General features: G+C 30.8%; 1 protein-coding gene and 1 long non-coding RNA gene across 4 annotated transcripts in view; one reads left to right on the forward strand and one right to left on the reverse strand.

Moving 5' to 3' along the window:
- Positions 1-2453: 2453 nt before the first annotated feature.
- LOC136969812 (uncharacterized) lies at positions 2454-7711 on the reverse strand. The gene is made up of 3 exons (XR_010879871.1): positions 7557-7711; positions 4257-4473; positions 2454-2548 (listed from the first exon to the last, which is right to left on the reverse strand). It is a non-coding gene; the product is annotated as an uncharacterized lncRNA (long non-coding RNA).
- LOC136969807 (endonuclease/exonuclease/phosphatase family domain-containing protein 1-like) overlaps positions 4488-19256 on the forward strand; it is a 53108-nt gene continuing 38339 nt past the window's right edge. The window contains exon 1 of one of the 3 annotated variants that reach the window (XM_067264078.1): positions 4488-4583. The gene's annotated coding sequence lies outside the window, so the exon portion shown is untranslated. Of the gene's footprint in view, positions 4584-8527; positions 8548-18001; positions 18216-19256 lie in introns of those variants that run through there. The other 2 variants (XM_067264079.1, XM_067264076.1) reach the window with 2 other exon arrangements.

Raw genomic sequence — 19256 nt, forward strand, 5'->3', positions numbered from 1 at the left:
AAATTTCGAAACAATTAAAATATGACAGCGATGCTAAACTAGTAATTGATACATTGAATGATGATTCTTCTTATTATTTTTGTTATTTCAATTTTAATGTTTCTTTATTCATGATTTAAAAGTTTCAATAAACAGATTAAACAATCGAACTGCTTGTAAAACTGGCGCAGCAAGTAAACAGACAGCGAGAAAGATTAATTAGCTTTTAAGTAGAGTTCCTTCGAGCGTGTCTCTTGTTTACTATAAACGGGTCCTATCATAAAAGTTAGCTTAAGGCCTCAAAAGCATTACAAAGTATTCATTCAATTGCATTTCTTGTGTAGTAAAAAAAAAAATATTTTTATTAATGTTTTGTTTTATTTAATACAACGGATGCTGGTCCATGAGGATGGTTTTTAGTGTAGAGTTTTAAACCTCAAAAACCACGTGTGTAGTGCCTTACCAGGTGATTATAATTAAAGTACCCTTATTTAGAGGGTAGAGGGATATGTTGCAGACCAAACCCAATTATATTTTGTATGCTGACGTTTCCGAGTATGAAGAAATTCCCACGGAAAAAAAAAAAAATTAGTGTTAAAACTCACCACTACAGAACTTGTGGCGCGGTAAACGGAAAACATAAATGGTCAGTGCATAATTCACATATGCTAGGGTAACTTTCTAGGTATAAAACCATCTAAGGCACGCGAAATAGAGGGTTGCACTTTAACCCGTGTGTATAAACAGTGAAAGCTGTGTAAACCGAACGCTTTTTCCGATTTGGAAAATTTCCGTTTACAACGCAACCTGCCTAAACCGGAAAGATTCTTTGGAATGAAACGATTTTTTATGTTAAAAGGGAAACCTGTTTAAAACTGAAACCTGTCAAACCCGAAAAATATTCGGCACACCGTGCAATTCCGGTTTACGCGGGTTTTACGGTACAATATCCGAGTTTACTATTCATCCACAGTGATGCAGACAGGAGTGAATGTAAGTTTGCACGTTCTAACTCAGGCACCCCAGTATTGGTTTCACTGACCACGAACTAAGAGGCGTAACTGGGGGAGGCACGTGCTTGGCCGGCGATCTTAAAAGCTCCAAAATGAGCCTGTAAATTTTTTTTATGTAATTAACGTTGAATTAGGGGCGCCAGGTATGACATTTGCTTCGGCAACGAGTTGCGTGACTTTCCCAGCGGCAAGATTCAAAATCACGTATGGCGCCATCTGTTACGATATTTTATTTTATTTTTTTAAATACCTTTTACAAAATTTATTACTAAATAACAAAAAACTTAATTTGGAGGGTAGGAATGATTCTTTTAATGCTAATAACGAGTAAAATCCTCATTAATTAAGTCCGACCCCACTCGAAATACGACACGCGACTCCCCTCTATCTCCTCACTCCCTTGACCTTTAACCACCAAAATGTATTAGCATTAATTCCCCTAATATACCAACACCCCAGCAGAATTTCAGAAATTTCGACAAAAGGTACGGGAGTTATTAAGCTTCAAAGAGGGTGAACAAAGTCGCCCCCGTACACACGCAGTAACGTATACAAAAACATTTTGTATACGTCATTGTACACGTCTACAGCAACAATCGACACTAGAACATTCGACCTTTTCTTTATAAGCTCTTCACCACCTACACACATGCAAATTGTCTAAAAGTTATCGATTATGTCCGGACGGTTAGACATGTAGAAGACTTCAAAACTGTAATTTTTATAATATATTCCTGTACTAGATTTTTAAAATTTTTGCTTTTACAAAGAAACAACAATAAAATACACTATTACGTGTTAAAAAATACGTAGTATATATTTTTTTAAGTTTGCTAGAAAGCAACAAAGATTGATCTTAATAATTTACATCCTGATCAAGTTTAATCAATCATTTGAGGTTGTTGAACTACACTAGAGTGAGCGACATCCCCTGATAAAAGTATTAACTGTAATTTGTTCTGCTCTTTATTATCGTGTACAGGTGATACCCACGTATTCTCCATTAAGTCCCCCTGTGAAACTAGATAGATACAGTGCTTAACCACCAACTTTTGTCACAGTTATTGATTCCCTTATCTCCACACAAGTCGAACAGGAGGTTGAAGGATTGAATCTAATGTACACTTTAATCCATAATGAAACACTACGCACGTTTTCTATTGTGTGTGTATAGGTTCTCCTTGGAAAGTTACATAACACAACTGGTAAAATGACACCCAAGGTTACTATAAAGTTCTATAGCAACTTAACAGATATATTTTTAGTGATTGAATCGATACAGTGACCATTGGAATGTTATATCTTGTTTATTCCCGATAATTTTCTTTTGTTATCGCGTCGTGACACATCTTTTAAAGTGAAATTATCCTGCTGATTATCGAATGACGAGCATACTTCGAACACATGCTGTAATTACGTAACTGTATTAAATTACTGAACAGAAAAAGAAGGGAATGTATACCTCTTTATTGCTGTTTTGTAGCAAGTTTTTACGACGTTATCCTGGTTATCAGTAAGAAAAACATTGATTTCTGCCCTTTGCACCAGACTTGAGGCTGCAAGAATAAAAAACATAAACGTGTAAATCGATAATAAATAAATAAAATAACTAGAACATTCGGAATTACGTAATAATATCCTCTTATCGTAAATTACGTAATTAATTCCTAGAAGTTTCTTAAATTGTGAGAAAATACAAGCGAAGGCGTGAGGACCTTGACACTGGAATGGAGTGCAAGGCTGTTAAGAGGGATTCAAACGTGGAAAGCACACCCACGACAGGTGTTGAATCTTGTAAATTGCCTTAAAGAAATGAAATAAATTAAAATTTCCGGACATTTGCATACAATTTATTAATCTAAACAATTAACTTTTAGAGAAATGGCTAATTAATACGGGTGTAATCGAGTCGCTGATAGCCAAATCTGCTTTAGCGCTTCCTCCGAATTAATTTATATACTTAGAAGAACCCGGGTACTTCGAAGAAATCCAAGTTAAATTATCCTTAAAGTATTTACTATAATATATACTCTAGTCCTACGTATAACGTTATTTTTGGTAATTGCTGACAACTGAAACAACGATTCAATTGGCACTCGTCCAAAACGAATTCCTGAAGAAACTGCGTGGAATTTATTTGCAATTTTCACTTTACTAAACTTAATATCGGCTCGTTAAGTGTCTAGCAAATTCTCCAAAATTTGTTTTGCCTAGCGAGCAGCTAACGCCTTCGCACGGTCGACACAAATTGTTCTTTTATTGATTAATATCGATAGTGGGTTGGGGCCGGATGAATTTCGTCACTAAAACGGTGTGTCATCAGAAAGTGAGCCTATAAATTATCCAGGGATAGGTGTGGACATCTGATATTTTACACGCATTTATCCATTCGCTCAGGCTCGAGCCATGTAGAGATATATGTGCAGTCATTTTCTCGTTGTAAACTCTTATAAATTCCATGAGATTTCACTCCTCGGTAGCTGTACTGTGCTATATATAATTGTTTTATGATTAAAAAAAATGTAGTGTGCTAGTAGCTTTGGTGACTTTATACATGCAAATCTATAGGAAAACTGTCAACATGCTATAATACATACAATTAACATAGTATCAGTCATGTGCGTACAATTCAATGTACAGTTCCACGAGATTTCATTGTACTCATACAAGTTTAATACTGTATTATACATAAACTGTACTGTTAGTAACTGTGGTATAGATTTCCTTAGCTTTATACTATAAAATGCTGTCAAAATCATATTTTTAACAATGGCTGCTTTATTTTTATGTATTCCGAGCAATTTCAACAACACCAAACAAACTTTATACCAATAAAAATATTCTTAAGATCATGTAATTTACATTTCGAAGATAGGAAATTTATCTTCGGCATGTAACAACGTCTCACCTTTAATCATTGAATAGAACGAACGTTGACAAGTAATGATTACAGTCTTGCTTAAATTAATACACTCGAAAGACCTCTTAAATCAATTCTAATTCAAGTAAACTTTCTAAAGATTCTCAGCTTGTCTAATGATAAATTACTTATACGTTCTTATAATCACTCTGCCCTTCAAGATTTCGATTTATGATCTTAAAATAGATCCTAACCTTATCAGATACGTTTCTGAGATAGCGAAGATGTATTTGAAATCAAGTGTAATTTCCTGTATTCCTGTGCTCAAGATTTACAGAAGGGGTAGCGAGTTAATTCGAGCATAAATGAATAAATATAATGTTTATAGTGTAACCTAATCTCACCTTTATGCAACTCTGTGTATGCAACTGTACAAGCTCTTAATTCGAGAACGTGCACTCGAATAATTCCATGATGAATCACGACTTTATCGTTTTTCTTCTCACGTCATGCATATTTTAATGTCCTATCTTAGCATTTCTTAACAATTATCAAGGTTCAATATTCATTTATCCACGTCACAAACGCTTTTAAAATCCTTATCGGGCTGGCAACGTTCACCTGCGTAACGATAAAAAGAAAATAAAGAATTATATTAAGCAACGTTCATCAATGCTTACGAATAAGAAAAACTAAAATCTAAATACTATTTGGGATTTGTACTGTGAAAGGTAACCAGTAGTTTGCAGTGTCTTGTGCTTAGTGTTTTATTAACTTCCGTTACTCATAAAGCTGTTTATGAATGACTTAATGACGAAAATAGCAACCCTCTTTGTTCATTCATATCATATCAAACATAGATTTCAAGTGATAAGTATGAATGGATTATAGCTGGCACGCATACTTTTTTGTTTCAATAACCGTCCTTAATGTCAGGTAAGGTAATCACTTTATGTCTTTAGGAGTGAAATTTAAGCTTTAAAGTGTCTATTGCTTTATATTAACACGTTCAACGAGGTGTTCGAGCAGTTAAAATTAATCTAAGCTAAACATTTGAATCTAAGTGTTAAGTACTGAAAATTTTCATAACTTTTAATAGATGTTGCGTAACGCTAGTAGTTATGAATTATAAATTATGAAACTGCCGCCATATTATGTCATTTATATTGTAAATATTGTTGAAAATACGAGTAGCGTGTTATAAATAACGTAATTTGTGATATAAATGGCATTTTTTCTATCGATTACTGTCATTTATTTTGTGTTCGTGTGTGTTAAATGCAGCTGTTGTATTTAATCTAGAAGTATTGAGGATTATTTTTTATTTATCACCACCACCGCCTTTCTTTTTTTTAGAAGAATCGCATTATTAATTGTGTAACTTATTCTGCATCTATCATAGACGATGTAGTAGTGTTGCCAACTTTCTTATACAAGAAGGGAGGATAATTCAGTTCAATGGGGACGGTTGGTAACCCAGATATTGCCCTTATAAAACATCTATGATAAAAACAATTAACAATCGTCTTTGTCGTATAATTAATAATTGTACCGGTATAATACCTAATAACGTTTTTGTCGTTCAGCACTATTGTATTAGGTGATTGTGCATAGAAAAAGGCTCACTTTATTATATAATCACTTATAAATTTAAAACATGGGTGACATTTAACTGAATGTAGGCTGTATAAATGTCTGAAAATGCTCACACGTCATAAGAACTGATGTGTTGTATTATACAACACATCAGTTCTTATGACGTGTGCGCATATAAAAATTATAAATTTAACTGTTAATAGTGCAATACCCTATCAAAAACCTCTGTATGATATCTATACAGTTAACTTTCTATCACTTAAATTTCTGTATTATCATTGAAAAATTCCCAGAAAATAATTACGTCAGCGGAATCTATTTATTTTGATAATTTCATCCTTATGTGCATCCTTATTAACTAACGTGCCCTTAAGGAACCACAAATTTACTTTCATTATCTCCTTCCGCATCCTTGGCATACTATCGATAATAGTTTATTAGGATGTTTCGATTGTTTTATTCATTCTTCACACGCTTTGGAATTAGTTCGGTTTAGTTATAATCAATACACACACACACACACACACACACCATTCTTATAGTACAGTACGTACAGGACAGCCTAAAAGTCAATTAAAGACTAAATTGGTATCTAATTTAGTTTACGATTCAAATACACTACCGTATCGTAAATACAATAAAAAGCGTGGTTAGCTGAATTTGGACCATGCTGTATACACCATCCTTGCGCTATGTGTACATATACAGTAAACCTGTCTAAAACGGAAACTTGCGTAAAGAGCAAAAAATACCAGTCCGGTTTATACAGGTTTCACGGTGTGTTCTTATCACAGCATCACCAAACTTCTTTGCCTGTCGCTCCCTTCAAGAGTACCACGACCTTTTATCCCTCCTTTTTGCTAATACAGTTAATTAATAATAAATAAATGAATCTGGTAAGTCAATATTAATCTACGCACCGTAAAAATATCCGTTTTGTGTGAAAATTTACATCCTGAACTGTCACGGATCATCCATTGAACTAAATGAACCGTTTTTAATCCACCCCCGAAAATGTCTTATCGATCATCCTGTTATAAAGAGATTGTGTATGCACATGCAATAGGCTACACATACAAACACAATAAGAAGAAATGTGTGTGTATTTATATATATATAGCCTGCTTACATATGCAACCATAAGACAAATAAACTTCGAATCGAATTAATTTATATTTCAAGCGTTAAAAATTAATTTAATAATTTGTCAAACAATTTTAAGAGAGAGAAACATTCGAATAAACACTAACACGAAGCGAAAGAAGAATGAATCACGGTACCGACTGTCATAACAGATAAGAATTTAATGACGTTCGAAAAAAATCACGCTCCCGGCACAATTTACTATCGAGTAATAAGCTTTTTTGGAACTTTCGAGTTAAATGAGTTCGTAACAGAACAGAAGACAACGTCTCTCTTTCATCTTTTCCCCCCTCCTTCCCTTGTTTGTTGAATATATCAATATTTAATTGTACGGCTCATAAAGAAAATTAATTGGGTGACAAATACATCTGAACAGAACACCGAACCGATTGCTTGTGTATATGTTTTCCGGAAAGGCATTTTTTACGCTCAAAAAAAATCTACTCTTTTTTTTATTGTGCCCGAGAGAATGAAGAGGAAAGACGAGACGTAAATAATTTCTCTCTTGAAAATAATTAACTTATACATCAAAATCTAATGTATTGTGTGCTCGTGTAGGGGTATGTGTGTATATATATATGTATATAGTGTAGGCCTATATGCACGTGGAAAACTTGATATGAGGCCCGAAATAGAGAGAGGGCCTCTCATTCACCTTAGCGAATCTCTTTGCCTTTTTTTTATATAAATGAAATAAGTAAAGAATGTTTTTGTTTATTAATTATAGGGGGTAATAACACACACAAGCAGAAGAAAAAACATTTGTATGGTATATGTATGTCTGTATCTCTTTCTCTTTTATGTTCTACAAACTACATTTTTAACCTCCTTAATTCTATTTATAAATTTTACTTAAAATCCAAATTAGTAACCAAGAATGCATGACTATTGGTCTATTAATGGATAGTCGAGCATTAAAATTAACAAATTCGGAATTACATTAGTCATGAAAAGTAATTAATTACCGTCAGAGAGGGTGGATTACGCTCTGTGAATCACGCTGATATGATTTCATTAACGCTTACTTGTTAAGAACGTTTGTAAATATGTAAAGTGTAAGGACTATTATGTATGACATCAGTTATATTTTTAGAAATTCAACGTAGGACTATAGGGTACGTGTGGGTTGTTGATTTAATATTTTCTGTATACAGACAGACAATCGAACAAGTTATCATCCCACTTCCTAGAAGGTTAACAACTCCATTATTGAATTATTATGCTAGAAAATGGACAAATACACGTGCTAGCGCAGAATTTCGGTGTAATAATAATACGTTTCTTTTAAAAGAAAGCAGAGTAGACCAGAAGTACAGTTAATGGAAGTTCTGTGTAGGTCTACACTCAGTACAAAGATAAATATAGAAAACAGTTTTGTCTGTATTTCAAGCAGGAGTTGGTAAATAAAGTTTTGAATTTCTTAAACACGAGAATCTAATTGTTAAGTAGGATAGAAAATTTTATAATTAATTAATACAAGCTTATTTCTTTTTATTTTAAAAAAAATCAATATTTGTTATACAATTATATTATTCTAATTATAGAATTTTTATGTTTCATATAGTTGAATGAGCATCGAATGTAACTAGGCTCTTTGCCAATAGAAAAAAGCATGCAAGGTTTATTAAAATACTTAATTTTCCTTGGTACAATTAGTTGATTATGGGTGTGCCGAATGATCAAATTTCAATGTCAGAACATTTAGATATAATGTTTTTAATACATAGAAGAGTTTCCTGTCTAGCAGGGCCGTGTTTTAAACATATACTGAGGCCCTTTTCCTGCAGCAAGCTTTAAAAAACAAGAGGAGGCCTTAAGTTGCAGCTTGTTTAGCTGTGTGTGTAACTCTAGATTATTAAAATTATTTATTTACGTGTTCCCTTAGCATAAAATAGGTAACGTAACTTTTTTTTAAGTTTAACGCCAAGTTACCTGACCTGAACGAAACATGCTCAAGTAAGTTTTGTTTAGGCTTGAATTTAAAAAGAAACTTAACGGTTTATAACCTAGTTTTTTAATATTGTTATAAATTGATTTTTATTAAAATGTAATGTCTGTTCGATAAAATTTTAAATAATTCTGATGAACGATCAGTCATTTTGTGTTTAAATTTATGACCTTAGCGTGTGGCGTGTAGCTTTGTAATTCCTCTAAAATTATAATAAAAAAAAGTCACCGTAAATACATGTTTCTTTTAAAAAAATATATCGTTATAAAGGAAGGTAAGGCGGTGACTTTCGTGTGTTAAATTACATAAGATAATTTTAAAAATTTGATTAGAACCTAAATGATGATTTGTTCATAATAGAACGTGGTCGTAATTGTTCTATAACTCCCATGTGTGTTATTCCCCAGCAAATTTGGTCAAAATGTATGAAAAGAATGAGTTAGATTATCTTAAATATAGGGCAGTGATGAAAAATAATGTAAGAGGTGTGATACACATTAAAATCCATACGTATATTATTGTATAATGAGTTATTTTCGGTTAAAAATAGGGAGTGTATTAAACAATGGAAACTCTAATAGCGGAAAACGAAATAAAATGAACTTAATCTGCAATAGAAAGTATGTTTAATTTAGAACCTAATTTAGTATAATGAATATTTTAAAAATATTTTGCCCATTATATTGTGTTTACGTACTGTACACTTAAACGTTCATCCAGGTGCACCGAGATCTTTCCAGTATTACACGAGGTGCATTAGACGTTTACAATGAAATAAATTACTTCATTCAAGAGAGGGAAATGTGTAAATTGCGTGGTAGTTCCGTGGCAATATGAAAATGCAAATTAAAGATGCCATCTTGACAAATTGTGTGGCGACACACGATGCCGACGACTTTATAAAAAGGCAGCATGCAATATTCTAATTGGTAAAGACCACAGCAATTTCTTATACTCGTGAACACTATGTGAACGATTATATATTCACGATTACACGAGCAATACACCTACCCGTGCAATGCTGGAAAGATGTCTTTTCAACTGAACAGATGTTAAAGTGAACACGCTAGGCCTATATACTGTGCGTGTGTATAATTTTGTTTGTCTTTTTCGAGTGCTTGATTTCGAATTAAGTTTTTTCACTGAATTTTCCATTAAGAGTTAATTGTATCCTTCTATTTTCTCTCTATTGAAATATAAACATAAATGAGAAAATACACTATAAGTAGCCTGATGAGTGTATATGTAGGCCTAATAGATGTGCCTAGCTATAGTATAATTGTTATGTATGCAGGTCTATATGTAGGCCTTTGTATGTATGTAACATATTTGTAGGTACACAGGTGCCTGGCTGCTACATGCTAAGAGGCAGTCCATTGGTACGTGTGCAGTTTAAGGGGTAAGGTCACCAGAAGTACTGTACATCATTGTATTCAACAGAGAGGGACGGGTCGAGTTATTGACAACGTAGACTTTTTCAATGCTATTAGTGACATACGAATTTGTTTCTCTAAGCCTATTTACTAACAGTGCCGGATTAGTCACTATGCACGTGAAGCACATGCCTAGGGGGCCCGAAATTGAAAAAATAAAGCAATTTTACTGTTCCAATGGTATATCGTATTTTACAAATAGTTCTCTAGTTATATTTAAACGTTATTAATATACGATGTAAAATTATCTAAAGGCTTTCTGTGCCTAGGCATCTCGGAAGGTATTAATTTCTTACTAAATTAGTAATGTTCAAGAAAGAAAATGTTTATATGAAAATTATTTATTTTGTGTCAGGTAGTTCATTAACTATTGTACATGTAATTAATGGACAAGAAGTTTATCAAAGTATACAACAGGAAGGGAGTGGGTCAAAAAAGTGACTCAAAATTGTATAAGTAATTAATAGACGATCCTGAAATGTGCATGTATAGTACAGTACACGTATATATCTCATCTATACACGCATACAAATAAGTGTTGATTACAAATTTACGGCATTTACAAAACAATTATTTCTTCTGTGTCAGTAGACTATAAACTATTATACACGAAAGTAGAGGACGGTCAAACTATTGTGCCCAATAGTTCACAACAGTTTGACCCGCCCTGACCCTGTTGTCAACTATTGTATGCAAGGAGGGAGTGTCAAAAATGGCTCATAGCTGTACAAACGGCCTTTACTGTACATATCGTAAATGTGTATGTGTATGCGTGTACATATCTACACGTGTTTATGGCATATTCAAAATTTACGTTGGTCACGTGACGCACCAATAATGGCGCCTGACGTCACCAACATAAAAAGTCATCTTATGACTCAATTCGGTCAAATTTTATCGTCACGATACTCATATTCAAGTTGCACTCATCAAAATTTAAGATCATTACAACGTCTAGACGGGTTTTATATTACCTCAATTCATCGAATTCCAAATAACTCGGTTTAGGCCTAAAAAAAATTATAATGAAAATCAATAATTAAATATTTTCTAGAAATAAAAACCTTTTCCTCTCTCCTTTACGGTTTTATTGAACTCCGTTTATGGCTAATAACAATAAAATTCGTGCAAGAAACACATTTATTCTTCGCGTTCTTCCAACTTTTCGTTTTTCTATGGAAAAAAAAAATATCGTCTGTCAAACATGGCGACGTATCTACTCTCGATGTAAAGGGTAATAAAAAAAACAAAACAATTATATACATTTATAGAATTTACTTTTTATAAACTAATTAATTACGATTAAAATGGGGTGTAATTTTATATTACTTTTACTTATCCGATGTCTGTTTTAATTAATTTTTTTACGTAGCAGACGATAATTTTCAACTTTACTTGAGTTGTTTTATTATATCCATTCTTATTGGTTTATTCTTCAGAATTAACCAATAAAAACGGATTTTATATAACAACTCAAGTTTTTAAACAAATTGAAATTTATAAATACGACATCGAACGCCAACCAATAAAAACGGATCTTACAAAATATTTAAAGTTCAAAATTATTTTAGATTTATATTAGTTAAACTTTTCTGATGTTTGTTTTAATTTAATTTTTTACGTACCAGACGATAATTTTCAACTTTGGTTGTTGTCATTTTGTAACATTCGTTTCTATTGGTTGGCGTTCGATGTCACATCTAGAAATTTCATTATTATTATTATTTTATTTTATTTTTTAAATACCTGACGTCATCAACCAATAAAAGCGGGTCTTATAAAACAAGTAAAGTTCAAAATTATCGTCTACTACGTAAAAAATTAAATTAAAACTAACATCGGATAAGTATAAATAATAAAAATATAAAATAATGTTGAACGTTAGTTATTATTTTATAAGATTCATTTTTATTGGTTGATATTTCGAAATTTCAATTTTTTTTTTAAATTTTTTTTTTAAATGAGTGACGTCAAATCATCAACCAATAAACACGGATCTTATAAAAACAACTCAATTAAAACTGAAAATTTTCGTCTGCTGCATCTAATTTATTAATTAAAACAAAACATCAGAAAAATTTGAATTACGTTTTAGACATTAAATGCGGAATAAATTATTTTAAAATAAGTTTCATAATCATTCTACACAAAAAATTTATAAATTTCAATTTTTTTTTTCAAATTTAATTATCCTATATCCTCTGTTTTTATTGGTTGGCTGTTCGACGTCATTCGTTTGACATTTTAAAATTTTTATATGCGGAGATGATCATTAAATTTAAATTTTAAATTTTAATCAATTTGAAATTTATATTTAAATCATAAATTCAATTTATTATTACGTGATTTCGTTCGCTTTAATAATAAAAAAAAATCGTAGCAGACGATAAATTTAAAATTTGCTTATTACGTCATAAACATCGTTTTTATTCGTTACGTTTCTGAAAATAAAATTTCTATATTTTATTAATAAACATGATTAAGTTTATTAAATTAAAATTAAATAATCAATATATAATTTACTAAATTCTTATATAAATAAATATAATTTTTAAACGCAAGGCCGACTATATTTACATTTTGAATGACGTCACGTGACTCGTTAAAGTAGCGTTTATCTATGTATAACGATTTCCTTACTTCACGATTTAATTTATTTAACAGAAATTTTTTAAAATATTATTTTATTTCCTGCATTTTTATTATGTAATATGAATTACAATTAGCAGGTGAAGAGAATTTTTTAAAAAATGTTGCGTAATATTATTGATTCGTGATGAAGCGTCATTAATTTAAAAATTTGATTGGCATTAAACGATGCTGGATTAGTTTGTAATAAGTAATTTTTAAAATAATTTTGTGCGTGTATTGAATGAATCATATTAACTGTTTGCAGTTTTTAATTTGTAATCATCACGTGATTTCTTGACGTAAACGATGTCACGTGACGTAGCGTAATTTAATTTTCTGAATAACTTTTGTTTTTTTTAAATACAATAGTATTAATTTTTACTAAAAAGGAATTACTAAAATAGAAATAAGCTCTATTTATATTTAATTATAATATAAATATCTCTTAGTGTATATAATTCATGGTTTTATATTACGACGTGTATTTAATTTCGTAAACAATTTTTGTTATTATTAATTAATATATTATTTTATAATATTAATTATAATATTATAATTATTCTCCGTCGATTATAAATAGATTGATTTTATTCGAAGTCAATTTTTAAAAATTTAAATTCAAAATGACGTAATCAGTTTGAATATTAATTTATACGATTTATTAACGTTCCATGCGAAATTTATCTATAAATTTATTTCTATTTTTATTTAAAATTTTACAAGTAAAACATATTTAAATAAATTTTAAAAGCTAGCAAAGAATAATTAAAATAATTAAATTTAATTATAGTATATTACGCGATTTCCTATTGGTTGCTGGATTGATAAAGTTTTGTTTTTATAAAATTCGCCCAATAATAAATAATTATAATTATTACTTATATTTTTATTATTATAAATATAATCAATTATTGCAGAAATTAAAATAAATTACACAATTAAATAAGTATTTACAATTTAAAATATTTCAAGATCAGTCACGTGACCCGATTTTTTTTCAAATTTCGAATTTTCAAGATGGCGGCGCCCGGAGGATATTCGTTATTTAGTAACTAATAAGGAAATAGAAACTTGATCAGATATATTTTGTACTGAATAAAGAGATTATGAATTATTTCCTTAATCAGGACTATATTAATATGTTTTTACGTATTTTTGTACGCATTTTATTATCGATTTCGACCCTCCGGTGTTAGTTTTTATTAAGATTTTAAATGTCCAGGAAGTAATTTTTATATAAATATATATATATATTGTATTTTATTCTTTTTGACTTAACAATCATTAATAACTTTCTCTGCTCTGTCATAAATCACATTATGTCACGAAAATCTCAGATTAAATCCATATTTCTCGACTCAAAAATAAACTTGAGGTTAAAGAACTCCTTACTTGATTTTTTAGGTAGTTTTTACTTACTGAAAATTTTCTATTTTAGAGCAATTTATCAATAATTTACGCTTAAAATTTCAATTTAAATAATTTTCATTGTCTGATGTCACACTCCCTACGACATTGTTTACTGTGATGTCAACTTCCTCTTCTGTGATGTCACGCTCTGTTCGGTTTATAAATGTAAAACTTTCTTGTTTAAGGGTAATTTATCACAAAATGTTAATAATTTAGGCACACAAACGAATTTAAATTTTAATATTTTTCACTGTGTGATGTCATAGTTTTTACGTGTCACTTTTTTTCTTCCTGTGATGTCATGCTTTTTTAAAATACTTTTCTACCTTCGTAAATTTAAAAATTGATTTTTTTTGAAGGTAAGAAATCAGAAAATAGTTAATAATTTATACACAAAAGGGATTTAAATTTTTACTGTGTGACGTCACACGTTCGTGTGTCAACTTCTGTGATGTCACACTTTTTTCGAATAATTTTTTAATTTAAAAATAGCTTTTTTAAAAATCAATTTATCATAAAATAATACTTAATTCGCGAGAAGAAATTTAAATTTTAAATAATAATCTCTGTTATGATGTCACACTTGAACGTGTCACTTTTGTCTATAATCCTCCGGTGTTATTATTATTATTATTTTATTTATACGTTAATAAACATAAATTGATTGATAGAAAAAAGGCAATTTTAATTATAAAAACGAAATCTAAATTTCTAATGTTGATTGCGATGTCACTTTCTTGTGTGATGTCAACTTCCTCTTTTGTGATGTCATACTCTTTTTTTATGATACCACAATGATAATCTTATTCCTATACTGTGACGTTATAGAATACGTTTATGTCGTCACAAGCTGGTTATTTTTTTCTAGCTGTATCGTCATTAGATCGCCATTTTTGCATCGATAAAACTTTCATTATTATTAATAATTTATGTTTACATTAAACCGCGAATCTTTCCCATTTTTTTCTGGTGTGTAAACACTATAATTTTAATAATGCCGCGTCTAAATGATGTCATCAGTAATATTATAACAGTTAAAACGGTATTTTGCAACCATGCCACGTCAATTTTCTGTTAAAAATTCTTATTTTAAGGGGCGAGTCTAAAGTAGAGCTTTGATCTTATGTACAGTTCTGAACAATTGTTTATAGTGTTATAGATCAGTCTAAACAACAAGTCACGAGTTATATGCAAATTTTAGCGGCAAGAACAAGTAATTACAAACATATCTATGATTAAATCTAACTGCTGGAGGTTTTGTTACAACTAGAATTGTGTGTATAATAGAACAAAGGTACTTAAAAGATTATAAAAGAGATAAGAAAAGTCATTAAGTGAGCTTTAAGGTTAATGAATTTGAGATAATTTACGTGATTTAATAAAATTTCGGCGCCATTAGACTGTTTAAGTATCAGCAGAAAGATGATTTAACACTAGTACAGTATATATTGGTACTTAGGCTATAGAGTATAGGAGGGTAACAATAAAGTGATATTTAGTAGCTTAATTCTTTACAATAATTGTGGAAGATAACACTAAGTCGTCTTGCCCCATTAGAAAAGGATATTCAATATATTGATACTTAGTATATGGATGTATATACAAAAAGTGAATGGGGCATGATGACTTACTTTCATTGTAATTGTATTGAATATGTTTCTATAATGGGGTATGATAAGTTGCCCCTTTACAAGAACACACAATATAATTAATATTCTATATAAAGGGTGAGATGGCATTAGGCAGCGTCTTACCCTTATTTACATCATACAACATCAGTTTTACATTATTTTAATTAATTCAAACAAGAACTATCGGCCACCGTTTTCATTCGCTAACAACTTTTTCTGCTTTTTGTTTTAATTTACTAACTTAAAACCTTCGAATTTAATCTATTTTATTTTATTTTATTTTTTCTAAAAAGAAATTATCCGCTACCTACAGCTTTTTATTTGAAAGTTTTGGGCTCTTGCCAACAACCGGAGCAACTATAACTACAACATTTCGTGTTGTCTGTCACGCAAATTGTTAAAAACAGCGATCAAAGACCGATCAATGACAGTTTGGTGTATCAAATCTTATGACGTTGAACCGAACAGAACTTCTTACCTAAACGAATCCATTATAAGCGTAGGGTGCAGATAAAGAATTAAACTGTTAAAGCCCCCCCCTTTATTATTTCCCTCCCACGCGTTAGTCTGATATATGCCAATTTACCTGAGTGGAAAATTTTGAAAGCATCCCCTCTATCAAGGTCTACAGTGTGGGAACGAGAGATACGAAAAACACATTTGTGACCTATTTTAATACATCTTTTACATTTACAAGTTTTATCACAATTTACTTCCTTCATCAATAATTTAATTTCCATGTCATATATCATGGGTTCATACAACTTTTATTAATGGCATTATCAGTTTTTTTCCGTCTGGACGTCTTATAATTAATCTGTTGACTGTAAAGGATGTGTCTGTCTAAAACTCTCTTAGGAAATTGGCATAAAACTGGAAGATATTATCAATTCCATTATCTCTTCTGTCATTTTTTTCTTTTTTTTGTGTGTGTATGTGTGTGTGTGTGTGCAGTTTTGCTATTCTTTATTGAAAAGCATGGTTCACCCTCCTATAGATTCGTGTAATGGGGGCTTATCTTATAAAGTTTCGAACAGACATCAATATAAAGATCTACAACTTCATACAGGTCGATACTAACCTATTCTACAGTAGAACTTCCTTCTAAAAATAGCGAATTTTATCCCATAAGCGAGCGCATTAAACGCATCACTACTTACTAAAACACCAGAAGCACGACATATTCCTCATTTAATAACTGTAAAAAATAGTAATTTCCTACATAAACCCGTTACAGAAATGATATAAACTCGCTAAAGATTAGAAGAGGAATGTTTGTATCAAGGTCTCATCTCTGTAGAAGGTCAGAAAAATATTTTGGTATGCGTTCTTTCCGATAACTTGGCTTATGTAATATCAATAAGACAGTGAGCAGATCGCGCGAATGATTCATTTTTATAAATCTGATATGGCTTTGTTACTGTAACAGGATCCATTCTGTAGTTTTTTCGAACGTAAAAATTGTTGGTGAATTAATAACATCATCGTCAGGAAATTATAACTCTCAAGGTCAATTTTTAGAAGGGCAGTTGGAATGTTAAGATCGTCGCAATTATGTGTTGATGTAGTGTAGCTGATACTGATCGTGTTTTTTCCATATCGTATCTATAATTCTCTATCTGGTAGTTTATATATATTTTTTATTCTTTATCTGTTTATCGATTATTTTCAAGCTACAGTGCTTCTGTATCCAGTGTTGTAAGTTATAAAAATTCCCGATTAAATAGTAGAAAAACAAGAGAAAAATTGCGAAATTTTGGCGATGTCTTCGCTAAATTTAAATATTTTATTTAATTAAAATAATTTATCGCGATTATAATTTATTTAAATTTAATTAATTATTAACCTTTATGAATATTAATAGTATAATATATAAATAATTATAAATCGCATTTTAATAATAATAATATAATTATTATTATTATATCGTCACATTTTTATATGTATTTATTCTCGTGTTTTATTTATAAATACACAGCGTGACGTAACAATTTTATCCCGTGTGCTACTTAACTCCCGTGTGGCGTCAATATTATATACATTATTACGAAGTTTTCGCTTTGTTACGTCACTAACTTAAAACGTTTCTGAATTCTTGCATAATTTAAGCGTTTAAGATGTCGGATTTTGTTTAAAAATCGCATTAAAATGTTATTTGATTAAATTTTTTGCGCTTTAAATTTTAAGAAGAATTTTAAAATAATTAAACGAGTGAAATTAATTAAGCAGAAGCTGAAGCAGACGATTTTAGTAATTGCTTAAAGTGTTGCCAGATGGTGCCCTTTTTCTGTAAAAAAAATAAATAAATAAAATAATAGTAATAAAGGAAAACAAAACAAATTGCGAGAGGGCGCTGCCCGTCATTGTCAGCTGTAGTAGAGCACGGGCGAGGATGTCGAAGGTGAAGGGAGGAAGTGTTTCTTTGCTATTTTTCATAATATTTCCGTTCGTTTGGCGAATATAAAGAGCGGAAAACGTCGAATATTCTTTTAATATTCGAAGCATGAATCAATCGGATTGTTTCTGTACGTTTAAAAGCCGGAAACTCGATGGGAACATCAGGAGAAATAGGTTTGAATCGTACTTTCTAGCCATTTTCTAGTATTAAAATGATTAATTAGGCGCCAGAAATCACGTGCAAATGATCATTTCCACGTGATTTCTAGCGACTGAAACAACGGAATCGCCTATCTACGCCGAGAATTCGCTAAAGTATGTCCGCGTGTCTGTACGTTCCACTTAACATATTTACTGCCTGTAAACTATCTTAATTTGCTAATTTAATTAATTTTACATTTAATAATTGCGTAAATAAGCGATTAGTTTAGTTAAATCGGGGATTTATCTAAATACATTCAACAGCAGAAGCATGAATTACAGATTACTCTTATCATTTAATTGTAATTAGTGTTTGTGTACATATTTACACATGCCAAGGGTTGAAAGTTCATGTACAGTAATGCAGAACATATTTACATTTGGTGTATAAAGATCGGGGAATTTCTACTTGTTCCTCGGGTTGATTTGTGCCCCAGATGCCAGACTTGCGGGAAATTTTCGGGTGTTTAACACCCGCAAACTGTGTAATTCCTTTAAACGTGTATTTAATTAACATCACCTCTTGTTTAATGTGTAAGTACTACCAGAACTAAGTTTGAAATTTGGCATTGGATACATTAAACTCGAGTGCAGCGTGAATCCTGGACAGATTTTACATTGCATAATTGAAATTTTGGCCTTTTAACTGTGTAAACTCATTAAAAATGGGTTGGATTAACTCATTTTCTTGTTTAATATGCAAGTATTAATAACAATAATGTTAAAAATTAGGATTAAATGTGCTAGATTTGAGTTTCTTACTTATCTATATGGAGTGTAAGTGATACTCGTGCCAGATGAGTTGGAAATTGCATGGTTTTCGAGAGTTAGAAAGAATTTTTTTAAAAATATGGTTAATTAATGGCAATAGCCTTACAAATTAGCTTTAAGTGTACAGTAAACTATATTTCCTATCTTGTACAATTTGTACTGGATAACCTGGAAATTACAATGTGCAAATAGTAAACAAGCAGTTTCTTTCAAGCTGTGTTTAATTAATCTTCCTTTTTGGCT

This window comes from Centruroides vittatus, unplaced genomic scaffold (genome assembly GCF_030686945.1).
Source record: "Centruroides vittatus isolate TY-2023 unplaced genomic scaffold, ASM3068694v2 contig_181, whole genome shotgun sequence".
Lineage (NCBI taxonomy): Eukaryota > Metazoa > Arthropoda > Arachnida > Scorpiones > Buthidae > Centruroides > Centruroides vittatus.